A 20,909-nucleotide genomic window follows, 5' to 3' on the forward strand; every position below is an offset into this window, starting at 1 on the left:
ACCCACCAACAGTGTAGGAGGGTTCCCCTTTCTCCACATCCTCGCCAGCATCTGTCATTTCCTGACTTGTTAATTTTTAGCCATTCTGACTGGTGTGAGGTGATATATCACTGTGGTTTTGATTTGTATTTCCCTGATGCCAAGTGATGTGGAGCACTTCTTCATGTGTCTGTTGGCCATCTGGATGTCTTCTTTGCAGAAATGTCTGTTCATGTCTTCTGCCCATTTCTTGACTGGATTATTTGTCCTTTGGGTGTTGAGTTTGTTAAGTTCTTTATAGATTTTGGATGCTAGCCCTTTATCTGATATGTCGTTTGCAAATATCTTCTCCCATTCTGTCAGTTGTCTTTTGGTTTTGTTAACTGTTTTCTTTGCTGTGCAAAAGCTTTTGATCTTGACAAAATCCCAATAGTTCATTTTTGCCCTTGCTTCCCTTACCTTTGGCGATGTTCCTAGGAAGATGTTGCTGCGGCTGAGGTCCAAGAGGTTGCTGCCTGTATTCTCCTCAAGGATTTTGATGGATTCCTGTCTCACATGGAGGTCCTTCATCCATTTTGAGTCTATTTTTGTGTGTGGTGTAAGGAAATGGTCCAATTTCATTTTTCTGCATGTGGTTGTCCAGTTTTCCCAACACCGTTTATTAAAGAAGCTGTCCTTTTTCCATTGGACATTCTTTCCTGCTTTGTCGAAGATTAGTTGGCCATAGAGTTGAGGGTCTATTTCTGGGCTCTCTATTCTGTTCCACTGATCTATGTGTCTGTTTTTGTTCCAATACCATGCTGTCTTGATGATGACAGCTTTGTAACAGAGCTTGAAGTCTAGAATTGTGATGCCACCAACTTTGGCTTTCTTTTTCAATAGTCCTAGCCTCAGCAATCAGACAACAAAAGGAAATTAAAGGCATCCAAATTGGCAAAGAAGAAGTCAAACTATCACTCTTTGCAGATGATATGATACTATATGTGGAAAACCCAAAAGAATCCACTCCAAAACTTCTAGAACTTGTACAGGTATTCAGTAAAGTGTCAGGATATAAAAGCAATGCACAGAAATCAGTTGCGTTTCTCTACACCAACAACAAGACAGAAGAAAGAGAAATTAAGGGGTCAATCCCATTTACAATTGCACCCAAAACTATAAGATAACTAGGAATAAACCTAACCAAAGAGGCTAAGAATCTATACTCAGAAAACTATAAAGTACTCATGAAAGAAATTGAGGAAGACACAAAGAAATGGAAAAATGTTCCATGCTCCTGGATTGGAAGAATAAATATTGTGAAAATGTCTATGCTACCTAAAGCAATCTACACATTTAATGCAATTCCTATCAAAGTACCATCCATTTTCTTCAAAGAAATGGAACAAATAATCCTAAAATTTATATGGAACCAGAAAAGACCTCGAATAGCCAAAGGATTCTATTTTTTTATAAGATTTTATTTATTTGACAGAGAGAGAGAGATCACAGGTAGGCAGAGAAGCAGGCAGAGAGAGTGAGAGGGAGGGAAGCAGGCTTCCCACTGAGCAGAGAGCCCAATGCAGGGCTCAATCCCACCATCCTGAGATCATTACCTGATCTGAAGGCACAGCCTTAACCCACTGAGCCACCTAGGCACCCTGATAAGGATTCTATTTTTGACTTTGGACTATACCCATTTCTATGTGCCATCATTCTTCCTCTCTTTCAAAAGCACAGCTCAAAAGTCACTTCCTCCATGAAGCCTCTTGGGAGTCAATTCCTTACACCCAGCTAGACAGACTTTGTCTCTGCTGGGCTTTATGTTTCCCCTTCGGCCATCTATGCTCCTGAACTGTAGGCACCTGCTACGAGCTTGCGAACATCACCAGGATGCCCTTTCCCTTTTGTACCACACCGACTTTCCTTTCTGCCAACATCTCACATTTCAAATTACTTTTTAGCTTTAAATGGGGGGGGGGGGACTCTAAGCTCTCATTCTCTCAGCAGAAAGGAATCATTCCATTAGCCCTGAGCCAGCTCCATCTCCTCCATATAGGCCCTGGAAATCAGGAGATCCAGAAAGAAAAGACCACCATTCAAATGTTCTTAAGACCCTCTTTGGTGTGACAAAATGTACAGACCCTGGTTTGCAGAGCATGCGATGGAACTGGCTTTGCATCCCAGCTCTGTGTCACCCAAATTACATAACTTTGGGTAAAACATTTAATCTCTCTTTGCCTCCTTTTTCTCATGTGTGAAAATCTCAGGTGGTTTTCATAAGGAGTAAACAAGCCAGCATATATGATGGATGTAGCATGCTACCTGACACACAGTAGGCACTCCTTTAAAGGATTGCTGGTTTGTTTTCCATGTTGCTTCGCTTTTTGTTGTGGTTCTTCCCAGTAAGATAGTCAGCCCATACTACCCTGGAGGAAACATTAGCTCTTCTCTCTCATGCCATTTACACGCACAGCCATCCCTGCATTCTCTCCTTCCTAGCTCACTCAAAGAGGCCACCAGAAGACTTCCTGGTGTAATGTATCACTAGTGAGTGTTGGAACCAGAATGTTAATGCAGGCTTGTCTTTGGTCTAGCCTTCCCACTGGCCCACCTTCTCGATGGATGAATTGGAACAGAAAGAAGGAGGCAATGTTTTTTTCTTTAGAACACATACCAAAGGGAATTTTTTTTAGTCTTTTGTGACCCTTGAACTCTACCTCAAGCTCAAAATGAGTCTCGATGAGAGAAATCATTCATGGGAAAGATGGGAAGGCTCCTGAACATCAAAGCCAAACCAAAACTACAGCCGGTCCCCTTACAACTCTTTCCAGAATAAGAAAGCAGCAGTGGATACACTGGAGTGGTGGGAGAGGGAGTAGGGAGCAGCAGGGCACAGCCACCCTGGCATTTAAATGAAATCGACAGGTTGAAATCAAAGAAATTCCAGCCCAAGACAAACATTCTGCAGCAGAGGTAACTTTTCACACTTTAAACTCCTTATCATTCTCATATGAAACCTGCAAGCCCAGATTAAGAGACAGTTGCCTGGAAATTGGAAGTGTTAAAGATGATGAATCAAGTTACCTTACAGCAAAGTCTCTGAGCCAAAGCTGGCTTTTTTCCCCCCTGTTTATTTTATCTTGTAGGCATGTTAAGAATGGATTGTTGGCTCTTAAATGTAGTTTATTATTTGGCTGGTTATGCAGAGTTGCTATTTTGGACTGCCTCTGAATTTCTGGCTTTCTGATGGGAAATTTAATAGCTCATTAAATGGCATACCTACTCATTTTTCCCAGCCTTACTTTCTGCTGTTTTAATGCAAACTAAAGAATTTGGAGATGTATCCTCAATTTAACAAATAATACTGGATAAAGAGTCATTGCTCCACCCAAACCACAACAAAAGGTTTAAAACACACACACACAAGTTAAGTTCATAATAAGTGTATGTATGAACTATTGATGAAACAGCACCAAATAGTTCCCAAGCCTCTTTCGTATGCCTGATCTCATTTAAAGTTTACAAGGTGGAAAGTATTCACCATCCATTGAAAAATAGTTTTTTACTTTCTACTAAGTGCCAGGCATTGCGTTAAAATGCTGGGTTGAAATTTGAAGTAGCATCATTTTTCTCCTCATTTCGGATGAGGAATCTGGCTTCAGGAATATCAAATGACTTTGCCAAGGTCACAAGTTAATGAGCAGAAGTATTAGGTCTTCTGATTCCAAATCCCATGTTGATTTCCACAGAAGAAACTTACCGCTGAGCGGGGCCTTAGAGATTATACGATTCAACGTTTTTACTTTGTACAAGAAGAATAAGCATTCTGCCCAAGGTTACAATTTATACATAGCTGAATGGAAATGAGAATTCATGTCCCCCAGCGTCTAGTACATTGGTCTTATCCAAAAGTATAATATAAGATTTACTCTGTATTTTTAGGTCATGTCTAAAACTCACACTCTTCAGTGGAGGACACACTGTAAGATTTTTTTCTCTAATTCACACCTTCTAAAAGGGCCTGATCTTAGAATATAGAGAAAAGCAAGGGAATAGAAGATAATTAATAGTAATGATAAACATTTATAGGAAGTACCTTCTTATTATATCCCAATGTAGATATTAATAACTAATGGATTTGATCCACCCAAGGGTATAAGTAGTTAAAGGACCTCTGTGCAAAGAATTATTCACAAGCTCGTTATAGAATGACTGGCCCACAGAAGCCACTTAATTGACTTTCAGGAAGTGGGGAGAGAAGGAAGGAAGGAAAGCAGAGAGGAAAGGACAGAGGGAGGAAGGAGGAAGGGGAGTAGCGAAGATTTTTTTTACTGTTTCACTAACATCTTTTCCCCCAGTGTCCAGCATATAAGAGATATTTAGTAAGTAATTACCAAATAGATGGATGAAAAACATTGTGACAAGTTGACTTGAAGTACTCCAGTCCGTGTCAAAGCTTTTGAGGAGGAGGATGAGCGTGACCCAGGAGGCAGCTCCCACTGGTCCCTCTTGCCTCTGCAGGCGGAGTCGGCTTCCCAAAGTGCAGACTGGATCACGAGGTGTCCCAGGGCATAGAGAAGAAAATGGCGACTATGCGAAAGGTCCCACGGGTGCCGTCATGGGCCCTTCCTCTGCTTATTGGTCCTGCCTCATCTTATTCTCCCCATTTCTCTCCCTCACAGCCATCTGACCACACTGGCCTGCTTTTAGTTCTGGAATGCTCCAGTTCTTTCCCACCTCCCTCAGGATGCACCTGTCTTTCTTCCTGGACTCGTCTTGCTATCTCTTTACCTCGCGCATACCTCCTCATCCTTCAGAGTCTTGGGAGAAATGAGCAGAGCAGCTCACTCTCCTCAGAGCACGTCTCTGATTCTGTTCTCCACCTGGTTTCTCTTTTTTTCTTCGTTCTGGCCCATCTACTGTTCCTGATGCTTCTATCGACATGCCATCCCCTATTAATTTGTGTGACTGGCCATCTCATAAGCTCCACTTTAGGAGGACCCTGTGTATTCTTCTCACCACTGTGGCCCGGCACATGGTAGTGGCCCCCCAAAATATCTATCAGATGAATATATTAATGGTCTGCTAAGTCCTTTAAAGTCTTACGCTAGGAATGTGTTAGTTCCAGCCTGCGTTTCGATTTGTGAAGAGTAGGCACTTGTCTTATTTATCTTTGTTTCTCCCACAGTACCTCACATGGTCCCTGACGCAAAGCAAATGTTCAGTCATGTTTATGGAACAACCACAAAGGAATAAAATTCAGTATTATTATTGATACCAAGGAACAGCCAGTCTACAGAGGCTGCTAACATCTCGATCCAACGAGAATCACTCTCTTTCTCCCTGCCTGCCTCGTTAAGCAGGCTAATGTGCCTCTGTAGCTTTGCTGAGTCTTCATTTATGTTTAAAGCTGTGTTTGTGGATGTTATTTTAATTCAGGTGTCATTAGTTTAGAAAAGTTCTTTCTAGCCCTGGCGCAGGAGTCTCCAAAAATATCAGCCATCTGATGGATGACAGCTTCCATGGAGACTGGATGTCTTAAGAAACTTAAACATAAATCGAGGCCAAAGGATAAAAGTGACAATGACATTCTTCTGGCCACCAGCCATCATCATCCGGATGGCAAGTACTTCACTACTGCAGTTTGAAATCTAGACTTTTCAATGGAATAGTGGAATGCAGGAATCGTGGTGATATCCTGGAGGTTAGCAGCATAGTATTTGCTGCTGAGACCCTCCCTACCTCCCCAGTCATCCCTCCACCAGATGGTTTAAGGGAATTGCAACTACAAGGGAGAGAAGGAGGAGAAAACAGAATAGCAGATGACTTTAGGGGGATCTGTGCCTGCTCCCTGAACCTGACCATGATCTGGCAAGCAGAGCTAAAGCTTGGGGATGTCCTTGTGTGTGGTCTGTAGACCAGCAGCATAGAAATGCGGAATCTCTGTCCCCAAATTACTGAATCAGAATCAGAATTTTAGCAAGTTCATCCCAGTGACTATGTGCACCTTTATCTTAGAAGTAAGCTAGAGAAGGGAGAAAAGCAGAAAGAGACCTACGTCCAACTCTTATGTCTAATGTGTGTGCATATGCCAGGCTCTCCTGTTTAGCCAATGCCTCTGAGAAAGAGAAAATTAGGTTGACGAAACTTGGAATTTGTTCTTCTGGTGTGGTATACCATATGTCCTGAGAGTCAAACAAAGTCCTGGCTCAGGACTGACTCAGAGAGACAGGCTTTCACAAGCAGTTTATGAACTCCAAATGATAACCAGTGACATCCTTGCTCCCATTAATTCCTTCAGCCAAAGACCACAAATGCCCATGTCCCTGAGACAGAACAGAAAGAGGTGGAGACGTGAGAAAGCTTGTCACTTAAAATTTCAAAGATACAAGAATAAACTCCTTGGAACCCAATAATAGAACCACAGAAATATAAATCCCTAGGCAGAAAAACTTACTTTTACTCACCTTTCACGTCTCTACCCTAGCTTACCCTGAACTGTAACTGGTTCTCAGAACTGAAAGTATGAATGAAGAAGAAATTCTCACTCACTTTTCTAGGAGGGCAAGAAAGACAAGAAAACTCAAGCTTTTGTCTAAGGAGCCACAGGAATCTAGTTTTATAGATGCAAGACAGACCTTAGGGGAAGAATTCTAGATATAAAATGTGCTTTTGTTCATTCAAGGTCTATTTTAACATTGAACTTTCTTGAGAATTTAATTCTATCCCTAAATACCATATGTATAAGCTCTTAATTTGCAGTGATTTGCAGTAGCTCCATCCACTAGCAAATTTTCCCTAAAGTACCCAGAATCTGACCAGTAAAAATAGTATTGACTTCTCCTGGGAGAGCCAGCAAAAAGGATGATAAAGAGAGCTCATAAACTCTGGAGGCTGTGCTGGGGTATCATCATAAAGGCAGGCTTAAAGGGGAAAATGAGTTCCACAGGGCATATTGCAAAGGGGTGTGTGTTTGTGTGTGTGTGTGTGTGTGTGTGTGTGTGTGTGTGTGTGTGTGTGTAAAGGAAGAATTACACAAGAGACTGGGGGATAAGGAAGTATCTATTAATCCCAGACCCTGGAGAACTCCTTCTGAATTCTTGTCACAGCATTAAACCTGCCCTAAGCAGAGAGGAAGATGGCATCTTCCAAATATATTTTCAGAGGGTAGTAAATATTTATCACTTTCCCAACATTTTTTTTTCATTCCCCCCTGAGCAAAGAGCTGCCCCCAAAGGATGCATATACTTAGATCCATAAATTCCCATTATCCTATTAGCTGGTTTCACCTTCATTAAGGTTTTCAAGATAAGGTCTTAAGTGCTGACTTGGAAACTTGAGGAGCGGTAGCCACATCAAACGTGGAGTTGCTTTTCCTCTCAATTAACCTGTAACATATTAAACACTAAAAAAGAAAGAAAAAAGAAACTTTGTGAATTTTAATCTCATAGTATTGCTAGTATATGGGTGACATAAGAAATAAGAAAATAACTTATTTAAAAGAAATATGACTGGTGGTAGATTTAAATATCCTCTGCTTACACATTCCTAGATACCTAATGGTCTGGCTGGTCTGTCCGTATAGGGGGGTTGTCTATGGGGTCAAGATTGTCCTAACAAGAGCCATGGGTTTTTGAAACTTAGAAAAAATATAATTATTCTTATATAGTGATCAACAAAATATTTTCTTATCTGATTTCCCTCCAAAGTAGGCAGAGAAAATATGATGGATTTTGTTTGCAAATGAAGAAACTGAGCTTAGTGAGATTCAGTGATTGGCTAAAGTAGCACATCTGAAATAATAACCCAGATCCCATGACCCTTATGCCTGCGCCATTTTCCTCCTACAAAATTGCCTCATCTGCTTCTAGGAGAAGAGCATTTCTCTGAATTCCCTACCATGTGTTGATGTGAACCATAACAACTAAAATGTTGTTCAATGCATGTGAGGTTTTGCAATGGATAAAAAATTCCAGTTTATCCTCTCTATATTACCTACACCTCCTTAATAACAAGTGGAGAGTTTTTAGAAGGCCAAGCACAGATGCCAAAAGGGACGAGGTCAGTGGACCACATAGCCGGATTTTCAGTAGCCTTGGCAGCTCTTCAGGGGGCCAATCTGTGATGCTTGGTGAAGTCTGCAAAAGAAGCTCTGACTTAAATTTTTTACAGAATATGGAGTTTTAATCTATTTTCATTTTATTTATTCATTTTATAAACCATATTCTGAGTGTCTACTATGCATCACAGCCATAAATCAGGAACAAACCTGGCTCCCAATGAGGTGTGTAAAGGGGCAGTTACCTAAGTTCCAAAGATGGAGGCTCCAAAGAAAGGACGCATCTTGTATAGGTTTTGGAAAATATGTAGCATTTGTACTGAAAGTCAAAGCATCTTGTGTGAAAGAACGATGTTCATGTAAAGACACAGAGACGAGAAATGTGCAGGATCATGTTCAGCTGAAGAGTTAAGTAAAATATGATGCGTAGTCAATGATGTGGGCGAGAGTTGAATTTATCCAGACCCCTTTGGAAACTTTGAATTTTCTAAGAATGCCATTTTTGGAAAACTAGTTTTATACTGAGCTATTTTCTATGTAATACTGTATGTAATACTGTACTTCTTTGAGGTGCTGTCCATCCAATATTTTCATGTTTCTGGTGAAATAGTGAGGTATACACCTCACACCTGTCAGAATGGGTACAATTAACAAACAGGAAACAACAGGTGTTGGTGAGGATGCAGAGATGGGGGAATCCTCTTGCACCTTTGGTGGGAATCCAAACTGGGGCATCCACTCTGGAGAACATCATGGAGGTTCCTCAAAGAGTTGAAAATAGAGCTACCCTACAACCTAGCAATTGAACTACTATGTATTTACCCCAAAAATACAAAGATACAGATTTGAAGGTGTACATGTACCCCGACGTTCATAGTAGCATTATCAACAATAACCAAACTATGGAAAGAACCCAAATGTCCATTGACTGATGAATGGATAAAGAAGATATGGTTTATATACACAATGAAATAGTACTCAGAAATGAAATCTTGCTATTTGCAACAATGTGGATGGAACTCAAGGGTATTATGCAAAGCAAAATAAGTCAGTCAGAGAAAGACAAATGCCGTATGATTTCACTGATAATGGAATTTAAGAAACAAGACAGATGAACATATGGAAGGGGGGAGAAGAAAGAGAGAAGGAAACAAATGATTAAAGACTTTTAAAAAGAGACCAAACTGAGGGGTATTGGAGGAATGTGAGCGGGGGATGGACTGTGTAGGTGATGGGTATTGATATGATGAGAACTGGGTGTTGTATGTAATGATAAATCACTGAATTCTATGCCTGAAACCAACATTGCACTGTATGTTAACCACCTAGGATTTAAATAAAAATCTGAAAGAAAAGAAAAAAAAAAAAAAGAAATGGTAGGGTATAGTGATGAGGACTTAGGGAGAGAAAGACCCAGTTTCAGATCATGACTACTGCTTCCCTTTGACTTTGGACAAGTTACCTAACTTCATTACAATCCTTTCCTCTTTGGTAAAGGAGGAGAAGAGGGAGAAGGGGGGTAAAGTGAAAAGAAGGGAAGAAGTAAAAGATTACATTATTGAGTCAAGTGATAGTAACCTTCCGGTGCTTAACAAACAATCAGGATGATATTATCAGTTTGACAAGGTTATGATGAGAATTCTACTAGATAATGTGGCTAATGTACCTTGACCACACATTGCCAATATTCAAGATATCCCCTTCCCTGCATTTCAGAGCAGTCTTCTATACATGCCCTAGGATCTGATAGACTGAATTTTTCCCTTTGCATAGAACAGCCCTATTCATTTTATACACCATCATTTGGATTATTTAAAAAGTAAGAGTGTCTTTGAGTTCTCTTTAGCCTACCAATTTGGTTTACCAGATTTAAACATTCTTTAATCCCAGTATTCAGGAAAGCCTACTCAAGAGATGTGTGCATGTGTGTAGAGCAGAATAAGATACAGCGGACATGGGTATCTCGGTTCCCTCCTCACTTCTCCTACCTTGACTCCAAGATAGAACACACTCTCCATAAACAAGGTCTGGGGTTCCTTCCCGTAAGAATTGGTTTGATTTATAGGAAATGCTGTGTTAATGACATTGTCTGAACCACTGACTTGGGCCCTCATCTTTTCTACCCCGGGAGAGCCAGAGAGAGAGCCTTGGTTCTTAAAGTCCCTCCTTCACGGCTGGTTTTAATGGAAAAGATGCAGCCACAATCTGCTCCAGAGCTCACAACATTTAAGGTGCCTCTGCTTTTTTCTTTCCATCACAAAAAAAACAGCTTTTCACAGTCCTCCCCCGCCCAAGGCAATTCATAAGTATCAAAGGAGCATATCCCTTGCTGGATTTCTGCCTCCTAAGACTCAGACAACAGACAAAGAAAATACTAATGCATAACTATTTTAGCTTAATTAGGGAGACACATTTAATAAATGACAACACTCATCCGGCTGTCTCCTGTTGACCGGTACCAAGCTGCAGACTAACAACGATATTGAACGGAAGCATTGTTGATGCTACTACATGGCACATTAGCACCAAGTTGGCTTATTATTCTAGCTGTCAAGGTTAGATAATCACAAACAGCTTGAAGAATTATCTGCTACACGCCTTCTACCTATCTGAAGACTAGGGTTCCTTTCAAGTGAGTTCTGCAGAAACAGTCATGGCCCTAAGCCGGGGCAACAGCATTCATTGCCAAGGTGTATTTCTTTGTTCTTGGAATCACCCGCTGTGGAACACAAACTGCCACTCTACTGCTCATTTAACAAATTATACTGTGTGACTACTCTGTGCCAAGCCCTATTTTAGAGTAGAGCAATAAACAAAAAATATATAAAAATCTCTTCATTTGGGAGAGACTATAGCCTAGCTAGAGAGTGAAATAAATATATCCGTATCCATTGTTATACTGGGTTAAGAAACAAGAAAAAATGAAATGAATAAAGCAGTAAGTGGAAGCAGGAAGTGTTGGGGAGCCGGGCTGGGAGCTGCAGTTCTATATGTGGTTGTCCTAGAAGGCCGGTTGGAGAGAGAAACAGTTGAGTAATAAGGACTTCAAGGAAGTGTGGAGGTGAACCATGGAGATATCCAGGGAAGAATAACACAGGTAGAAGAGGTGGAAATGCAAAGTCCTGTAACAGGAACATGCTTGTTGAGTTCGTGGAATGGGAAGGATTGTCTTGCTGGGGAAGAATGAGTGAGTTGTAGAGAACGAGAAGACAGATAAGGTTAGACTGGGCATTCAGGGTCAGACCCTGGAGACCTTTAAAAGTCATCAGGGGAACTTTGAAGTTATCTTTGGGTGAAGTCGAAGCCACTTTTAAAAGGTTTTTGAGGAAGAGGAGTGACATAATGGGACTTATATTTCAAGTTCACTCTGGCTCCTGCACGTTCATTTAAAATACTTAGTGAGCATAGTATCACGCTTGAGGCCAGGATTGGGGAGCAAAACTGAGCAAAACCTGCTCCCTTCTAACCATTCACAGACTCTGCAGCAGCTGTTTATACAGGTTGCTGTGAAAATGAGTAAATGTCTTACTTAATTCAGTCCATGGGCAAGGACCATGGGCTATAAGTGAGGCTGTAATTTTATTCCACTGCCCATGGTGCCTCCTCCATTCCTATATATTGCCTTCTGTTTGCTTGGTGGCAAACCCATTTTTCACAGTCTCGTCCATTACTTTCTCTAATTTGACTAATAACTCATTTCTTAAAGCTGAACAAGGACTGGTATATATTCAGCTAAAAGTGTGCTGTAGCAAGATACATTTAATCAGATTTCAAAATGCTAGTTTCTCTCTGTAAGGAAAAAATACAAATTACCCAAAAGGAGCCTTATCACTATTTGCAACTGTGGCTTACATTATTGAGAAGTAAGCAAGTAAGAAGTGCTTAATAATTTCCTCTCCCCACCCACTGTATTAGCAGTCATATCATTATATGTGAGTCCCAAGACAGAATAAATATTTCCACTCTAACATGAGGGTAAGATTTCTGGTACAAGATCCCCATACCAGCTTCTCTATTAACTTGTCACAAAGTCACTTCTTACTGTTGCTTACTATAACTATATCTCTGACATGGTTTGCAAATTGTCATCTGCCAGGAGAGAAATAAATGCGTATGCTCTTCACCCCTGGTATATTAGTCAGCTTTTGCTACATAACAAACTACCAGAATGTCTCAGTGGCACATCATAATCAGCAATTGTCTCTTGTTCAGATTTTGACAAATCAGCTGGTACTCTCTGCTTCAGGCAGTGGGTTGGGTTTAATTCTGTTGAGGCCCAGACTGAAGAACTAAGGCATGTTCTCATAGCAAATAGCCAGAAGTTCCCAGACTGTATTGAGTTGAATGATGTTCTCCAAAATGACATGTCCATGTCCTAATCTCATGAACCTATGAATGTGATCTTACTTGAAAAAAGGGTCTTTGCGGATATAATTAAGGTACTCAAGATAAGATCATGATTCATAATCCTGATGGGCCCTAAATTAAAAAATCAAGCATCCTTATAAGAGACAGAAGAAGAGAAGACACAGACATAGAAGGGTTGGCCATGTGAAGATAAGAGAGAGTGGAGTTTATTTTTGAGTATGGTGTACAAAAGTCATCCAGTTTCATTCTTCTTATACCAAGACCTCAATTGAGATAGGAATTCATCAAAATCCTAGAGGAGAACACAAGCCGAAACCTCTTCGACCTTGGCCACAGCAACTTCTTGCATACATGTCTCCAGAGGCAAGAGAAACAAAAGCAAAAATGAACTATTGGGACCTCCTCAAAATAAAAACCTTTTGCACAGCAAGGGCAATAGTCAACAAAACTAAAAGGTCACGTAAGGAATGGGAGGAGGTATTTGCAAATGTCTTATCAGATAAAGGGCTAGTATCCAAAATCTATAAAGAACTTATCAAATTCAACACCTAATAACATACAATCCAGTGAAGAATTGGGCAGAAGACATAAATAGACATTTCTCCAGAGAAGACATCCAAATGACCAACAGACACATGAAAAAGTGCTCAACATCACTCAGCATCAGGGAAATACAAATCAAAACCACAATAAGATACCACCACCTTAGATGGGTCAAAATGGCTAAAATTAACAACACAGGAAACAACAGATGTTGGAGAGGATTACAGTGTTGGTGGGAATGTAAACCAGAGCAACCGCTCTGGAAAACAGTATTACGGTTCCTCAAAAACTTAAAAATAGAGCTACCCTATGACCCAACAATTGCACTACTGGGTATTTACACCAAAGATACAAATGTAGTGATCCAAAAGGGCACATGCACCCAAATGTTTATAGCAGCAATGTCCACAATAGCCAAACTAGGGAAAGAGCCCAGATGTCACCCAACTGATGAATAGATAAAGAAGATGTGGTATATAACTATAATGGAATATCATACAGCCATCAAAAGGAATTAAATCATGCCATTTGTAATGACATGGATGGAGCTAGAGGGTATTATGCTAAGCAAAATAAGTCAGTCCATGAGGGGTAATACCATATGAGTTCATTCATATGTGGGATTTAAGAAACAAAACAGATGACCATAGGGGAAGGAAAGGATAAATAAAATAAGATGAAAATTCAGAGGGAGGAAAACCATAAGAGAATCTTAACTCTTGGAAACTCTGGAGGAGAGTGAGGTGATGGGCATTAAGGAGCACACTTGATGTCATGAGCACTGGGTGTTATATGCAATGGAGGAATCACTAAATCCTAGCCCTGAAGCTAATAATACACTATATGTTAACTAAATTGAATTTAAATTTAAAATATTTTAAAAAGAGAAAGTGGAGTGATACAGGAACAAGTTAAGGAGTGCCTGGGGCCACAGGGAGCTGGAAGAGGCAAGGAAGGATTTTCCCTTAGCTTCTTGGGAGAGACTGTCACCCTTCTAACAGTTTGACTACAGACTTCTGGTCTCCAGAACAGTGAAAGAAAAAATTTATCTCGGGCGCCTTGGTGGCTCAGTCATTAAGCATCTGCCTTTGGCTCAGGTCATAGTCGTGGGGTTCTAGGATTTAGCCCTGCATCGGGCTTCCTGCTCCGTGGGGAACCTGCTTCTCCCTCTCCCAATACTCCTGCTTGTGTTCCATCTTTCCCTGTCTCTCTCTCTGTCAAATAAATAAATAAAATCTTTAAAAAAAATTTATTTTAAGCCGCTCAGTTTATGGCAATTTGTTACAGCAACCCCAAAAAACAGACAGAGCAGTGAGTAAAAACATACAGAATCTTATGTGATGGGCTCGGAATTCACACACCGTCATAACTCCTCACTTTCCATTAGCCAAGGCAAGTTACCGTACCAAACCCAGAATTAAAGGGGCTGGGAAATATACTACTCCCATGGAGGTCAGGGAGGAGTGAAAACAAGTGATTTTTTTTTCTTTTTGGCCGAATAATAACCTAATTTACCATTCTTCGTCTTGTTTCTTTGGTAGTTTTTGCACACTAGATTTTCCTTCTAAATCCAGAATTCTGGGAGACCACTGAGAACTTACCATTGGACTCCTAGATAGATGAAAAAGTGCTCCAGGATAAAGAGGACTATGAATGAATCATAGAAATTGCAGTGATTATAAGCTAGGTCCCCAAGGAGGAAATAGTAAATATCTCTCAGCCTCAACTTGGCCCCTATCACTGCACAGATTTCCAAAACTATAGATACAGAAGACCCTCCATACAGACGCATCCTTTTTTTAGTTACCTATAGAGTTTGCCGTATTCCATTATGCCCTCTGATCCTAGGCTAGAATATGCTGGAAGGCCTTCATGCTAACTTCTTTCATTTCAATACATCTTTTTTTTTTTTTTTTTTTTTTTTTTTTAGAGTGGGCCTTGAACCTCAGGTATCAAAATTCCTTAGGGTGCTTATTACAAATGCACATCCTTGGGTCTCGTGGGTTAACCAGTGAAACAGAATCTAGGGCATTTTAATCCATGTTGCAGAGAATTTTGATTCACAATAAAATGTAAACACCACTGTTTCTTCTCCCACTCTCCATCACTTCCACCCATTAACAGCCACAAGCCCTCTTCCTCAGGGGATATGGGGGCAACGTCCTAAGCTTCCATGGTAGGAAATGTCTTCGAGCTATAGTATTTTCTCTCTAGAGTTCATGAACATTTAGTCTTCTGTATTGCAATACATTCTACCCAATGAACACAAATATTTTCCTATGGTATTTTAGATAAATTGTCAGAGGCATGAAGAACAGAGGCTTGTGCCTCCCTAACCATGCCATTCCTTACAGTCCTCTATGGTCTCACCTTTACGCTGACCCCCTCTGGCGGTGTGAGGGGAAAGGTGGTGAAAAGGGTTCATCATGCTTTCTTTTCTAGAGAAATCGAGATGGGTGCATGCCAAAAATATCTGGTGTTCACAACCCCCGGTGAAACCTTTCTCAGGATCCCAGGTGAAGAAGACTTGATCTGAACCCTAAGCAGATAGAAGGTTCATTTCTATACAATAACTGTGGCAACAACGGACCTTTCTCTGGACACTGGCCTCAACTGACTGGCACTGGACTACTTCCCTGTCTTATTCCATTTCACTCTTGAACTCCCCTGAGGATTAAGGAGTATTATTATCCCCCCAACGGAAGAACATGGATTTTGGAGAGGTTACATAGCTCGCCCCAGGTCAAGAATTTTAGGCCTCATTCTTCCAGACCACATGCTTTTTTTGCTTGGACTTCCCAGAATTCCCCTTGCCATGGACCAGCGTCAAATTACCTGGGCTTTTGTCAAACTGTGAAGACCACCTGAATTATCCCCCAGACAGGAGAAGACTTTAGAGAAAGAGGGAGATTCTTTGGCTCAGCCCTTTGGCATATCATTGCTTTATCTCACCTGCACATTACTTACCTGTTCGTTTTCTTTTTCTTTTTTAAAGATTTTATTTATTTATTTGAGAGGGAGAAAGTGTGAGATGGGTGAGGGGCAGAGGGAGAGGGAGAAGCATCCTCGCTGCTGAATGGGGAACCCAATGTAGGGCTCGATCCCAGGACCCTGAGATCCTGACCTGAACCCAAGGCAGGCGCTCAACCAATTGAGCCACCTCAGTGCCCTGACCTATTCACTTTCCTCACATTCCCTTACATTTTCCTGTTGTTTTGATACAAACATGAGCATCTGGTGGGGAAGAAACCGATATATAATATGTTTGTGGTGATAAAACAATGAAGAAATTTAGGCAGACTGAGGATAGAGAATGATGATATTGGGAGTGTTTTAAATAGGGAAGGTTTGTTTTGTTTTGTTTTGTTTTGTTTTGTTTTTTGATAAAGAGATTTGAACGCAAACCTAAAGAAATAAGGAGGGACCCATGAAAATAAAGACAAAATTTCCAGAGAGACGAGCACATGAAAAGAAGAGCAAAGTCAGGATGGAAATTTCAAGTGGAGTGATTCATAAGAGACAGAGCAGATGGGATCTGAGAAGATAGGGAAGGTGGTGGGTAGGTCTCATAGGGTTCTACATAGTCCATGGCAGGGATTCTAGATTCCATCCTGTGCTGGGAAGCCATTGGAGGGTAGAAGGAGGTCAGAGACATGAGAGTGCTAACCTTTGACAGGAATCACTGAGATTTTAGCATTGAGAATCAACTACAAATGAAAACAGGCAAACCAGTAAGAATGAAGGTTTAAACTTTTTTGGGACTTCAGCATCTCACCCCTTCTCAGAAAAAAAAAAAATGTTTTCAGATGTTTATAAAATACATAGGATTACAAAGGAAATAGTTCTACAAAATAAAGTTAGCAAAACATTAAAGGAAAACTGTCATTGAAGAATATATATATATATATATATCTTTATGAAGACGTTAAATAACTGAATCTCATCATGATTCTAACCATTATTTCAAAGATATTATAATATCAAGCTTATTTTGAGGTATTTTCAACATTTGTAACATGACAATTCCTATGTTTCTATTCGTGACAAGTCACAGATTCTACCTGTAGCACTGTGATTTGCTGCATGTAGATATAACTGAAGGAAATGCTCAATTTCACTTAAAGGTTAGTGAAAATTATGTATTATTTTTCCATTGTAATTCAAGGCACACCCCCCCTCAAAACTCTGCACATGGACCCAAGTTAAGATTACAATGCTATTGCATTATTCCAGATAGGAGATGACGATGGTTTATATTATAGTAAGCTTGGCTTACAGTAAACTTGATGGGATTGGGGGGAGGAAAGATGAGAACAGTGAATTTATTAGAATTTATTCTAATGTATAGTGACTCCTTTTTTTAAACAAACAACCAGCATATGGCCTGTCTGTGCAAATCCTTTTCATTCCCATTATTTATTGAGTAACTGTGGCTTTAAAGTCATGAACTAGGCATTTACTGTAACACACACACACAGAGCGGTTTAGTGAGCTAATTTGTGCATTGGAGTAACGTCTGATTCTTCTCCCATTATCTCCACAGTGCCTGCAAGAGTTGTTAAACTTATTTGAAATAGGATTTAGTTCTTTAAAAAAATGTGTTTGCTCTTCCTATAGAATGGGAGTAGAGAAGTGCAAAATCAGTGGATATCAGCGCCCAGACAACTAGCAAAGGTGAAATACATTTGGCCAAGCCAGGCTCGGCAGCAAAGGGGGTTGTGATAGTGCCGCAGTTATTAGTGACGTCTGTCACACCCATGAGCACCACATTTCCCCCATCCTAATGATGGGCAGTTCAGGATGTTAGGAAATGCTGGCTTGAGAGAATTTAGGGGGTAGATGTAATGGTGACAGGGGAAAAGTGATCACTATAAATGTGGAAATGGTAGTATGAGTTTGCCCTATATTTTATTTGTATATTCAACCTACCCTCAATCTTATATAAAAACAGATTATATCATTCCTTTTGATAATAAACCATCTTGGTTTTATTTTGAGAAAAATGTGTGCTTATTCCAATTCCCTCAGCTCAAAATTTGGTATGCCCGGGGATTTAAATGACTGAGGAGAAGGCAATTTTCTTTGCTATCTACTGAACCAATGGTGATTTTTGTTATAAACTATCATTCTCTCCACCAAGTTTCTACTTGCTGCAATTTAAAATGGGTAAGTGATCCACAGTCAGGGAGGGAAAAAAGCCAAGATCTATTGGCAAGGCTGGCAGAACCTTAACAATAGCATTGCTACCAGACATCAGTACTGTAGTTTATAAATAATTCAACAATCAAATGGCTTTGAATAGTTCTCTCAAACTCCAGTACAAGAGGTGGCAAATTATTCTGCAACACAATCATTTGTTTTCATCCATGAAAAATAACGTGCCTTAATACCGTGGCAAACAGGAATTGAAACTCTAGCCAGGAAATCAGTTAGAAGAGTTTTGTAGATCACGATCTATGCCATCCTTTATGAAGTCACTCCCCCTGCATGAAGTCACTGTCCTGGTTAATTTTATTAATGTATAGGTGTGGCAGCTAGCTCAGAAATGGTTCTGGAATTCTTCATCAGGATCAATGAAATGTTTTTGCAAAAGCCTAGTTGAATCAGAGTGCATAGAAAGTCAACTATTAACTCTCTGAGCAGTTTTATTATGATAGTTGGTTTTGTCTACGAATCTGTTTTCTCACCTGTCTGCTATAGTAATAAAAATATAATTACAGATCGATAGATAAATATGTAGATGATAGATTGATAGGTAAATAGATATTGGACAGAGAAGTGATAAAACTTAGAGGGAGAAAACGTTCTATACATCCTTAAAAAACTATCCTTCAGGGTGCCTGGGTGGCTCAGTCAGTTAAGCATCTGCCTTCGGCTCAGGTCATGATCCTAGCATCCTGAAATCAAGCCCCCCATTGGGCTCTCTGCTCAATGGAGAGCCTGCTTCTCCCTCTCACTCTGCCTGCCACTTTGCCTACTTGCGCTGTCAAATAAATAAATAAATTCTTTTAAAAAAAAAAATACAAAATAAAAACTATCCTTTAAAAAGATGCAGCTTGTAAAATATCTCAAAAATTCATTTTAGTGAATCTATTGGTTTCACTTTCTAAACAAGCATGATAAGAAAAGTGAGAACAAAGTCCTAGAAAGTCAGATGAACGGAACTGATTTCTTCCCAGCCACACCCAGAAATCCACACACACGGACACCCAGGCAGGGAGAGCACTTTATATGGGAGTCACCGAAGGATGCCAATTTAGCGTGAGGAGCATGAATTTAAAAGAAGCTGAAAAGTAACAGGAACTAAAGAGTCAGTACTTTCTCTCCAAGGTGCTTGCCCTCACACAGCTCTATTACAATCTGAAGTCGGTTTCCTTTGAGCCAAAACCAGTGCGAGCCATGAGTCCCTTATTTCCTAGCATCCTAATCACGTTGGAGACATCACCATATTGTACCTGGAACCTAGGATTTGAATGGAAAAGATCCAAGCCGTCATCGGGATTAGCTGTTGTGCACTTTCAAATGAGTCACTCTACCGTCCTAAAAAACGAGGGCACTGGAGTAGAGCATTTACTGGAGGCGCTGTAGCTCTGATCACACGGAGATAGGCAGAGGTTAAGAGCTAAGTTCTGGCAGTTATGCCACGCCTCCCATCCCCTGAAATACCTTTGTCTGTGACGTTTCTTAACTTCTTTAAATTTCAATTTTCTTATCTAGAAAATGGGCTTAACAATGTTAACTACCAAAGGAGATAGTTTAGATGAAGCACCTTGAAACCTACGGTCAACAAAGAGTAGCTGGTTTCTTTGGGTTGTTTTGTAATAATAACTGGGGTTTAAATTTTTTTTAAGCCAACCAATGTCATGGGAGAGAAATAGAGTAGGAGGCGGTGTAGGGGTGACCTCCAGTCATGCCATGTGGTGGCCCACAGGGTGTTCCACGTGGCTTCGAGCGGTCTGGGGAGATCTCGCAATAAAGTTAAACTATATTACCAAGTCCTATTCACTGCTGTTACTCATTAGGTATTTAGTGATGACAGGCAAAGTGAGGTTGGGGGAAGATAACCAGAGGGCACGTTTTGCATGGAGCACTGGGTGTGGTGCATAAACAGTAAATTCTGGGACACTGAAAAGAAATTTTAAAAAATAAAAAGAAATTTTAAAAAACTTTATTTACCAGAATATGTCTATTCTCCACACCGCTTCTCAATTCTATATTCATTTGTTCTGTGTCTGAGGTCTTGACAAATCGTAAGGTGACAGAATGAGGGGGCAGAAGTATCCATAAATTTCTCTGGAAGACCCAGGTGCTGTGCATGGGCTTCGGGGACCTGTCCCCACAGGCACTTTCATTATTATCTCTTGACTTTAGAAGATAACCGAAATGTCCAGGATGAGGAAACCAACCCCAGAAGAAAAGGGAAGAGGCCAAGTTCACTAAAAGCAGATTATAAAATATGAAATTGGTTTCTTGGGCCCATGTGTTGTGGAATTCTAAAGTCTGTGCCTTGAATTAAGGGCCTGTCACTTGCTCCATGAGGTGCTTGGGTTTTCAAGAGGCACTCCATGTAGAAAATTAAATAGAGGTGAAACAGGATTGTGGGATTTTTTTCAAGACGTGTTGCTTTGAAGAAAAGTGGTTTTGTTGTTTGGGTCTGTGAGGAATTGACTTCAGTATATAGATTAAGGTTTACTTCAACCACTGTGACAGATCTATCTATCTGGTTTTTATGTAATCTTAAATAACATATGTGCCTGAATATAAGGCAAGGCCTTTTCCCCAAAATTCATGGAACAGAAAATAGGGAATCACCTTACACACAAGTCTTTACACAGTTTCTCAATTATTTTCCACAGCCAAGCAGAATTTAGAAAAAGCCTCGCTTGAAAGTTCCTCAGTCCATTCTAGCTTAAGATACTTACAGAGACCCCTGTACCGAATTAATGTCTTACATTTAGTTTCTGCTTGTCTTTATATA

This window comes from Mustela nigripes, chromosome 2, assembly GCF_022355385.1.
Source record: "Mustela nigripes isolate SB6536 chromosome 2, MUSNIG.SB6536, whole genome shotgun sequence".
NCBI lineage: Eukaryota > Metazoa > Chordata > Mammalia > Carnivora > Mustelidae > Mustela > Mustela nigripes.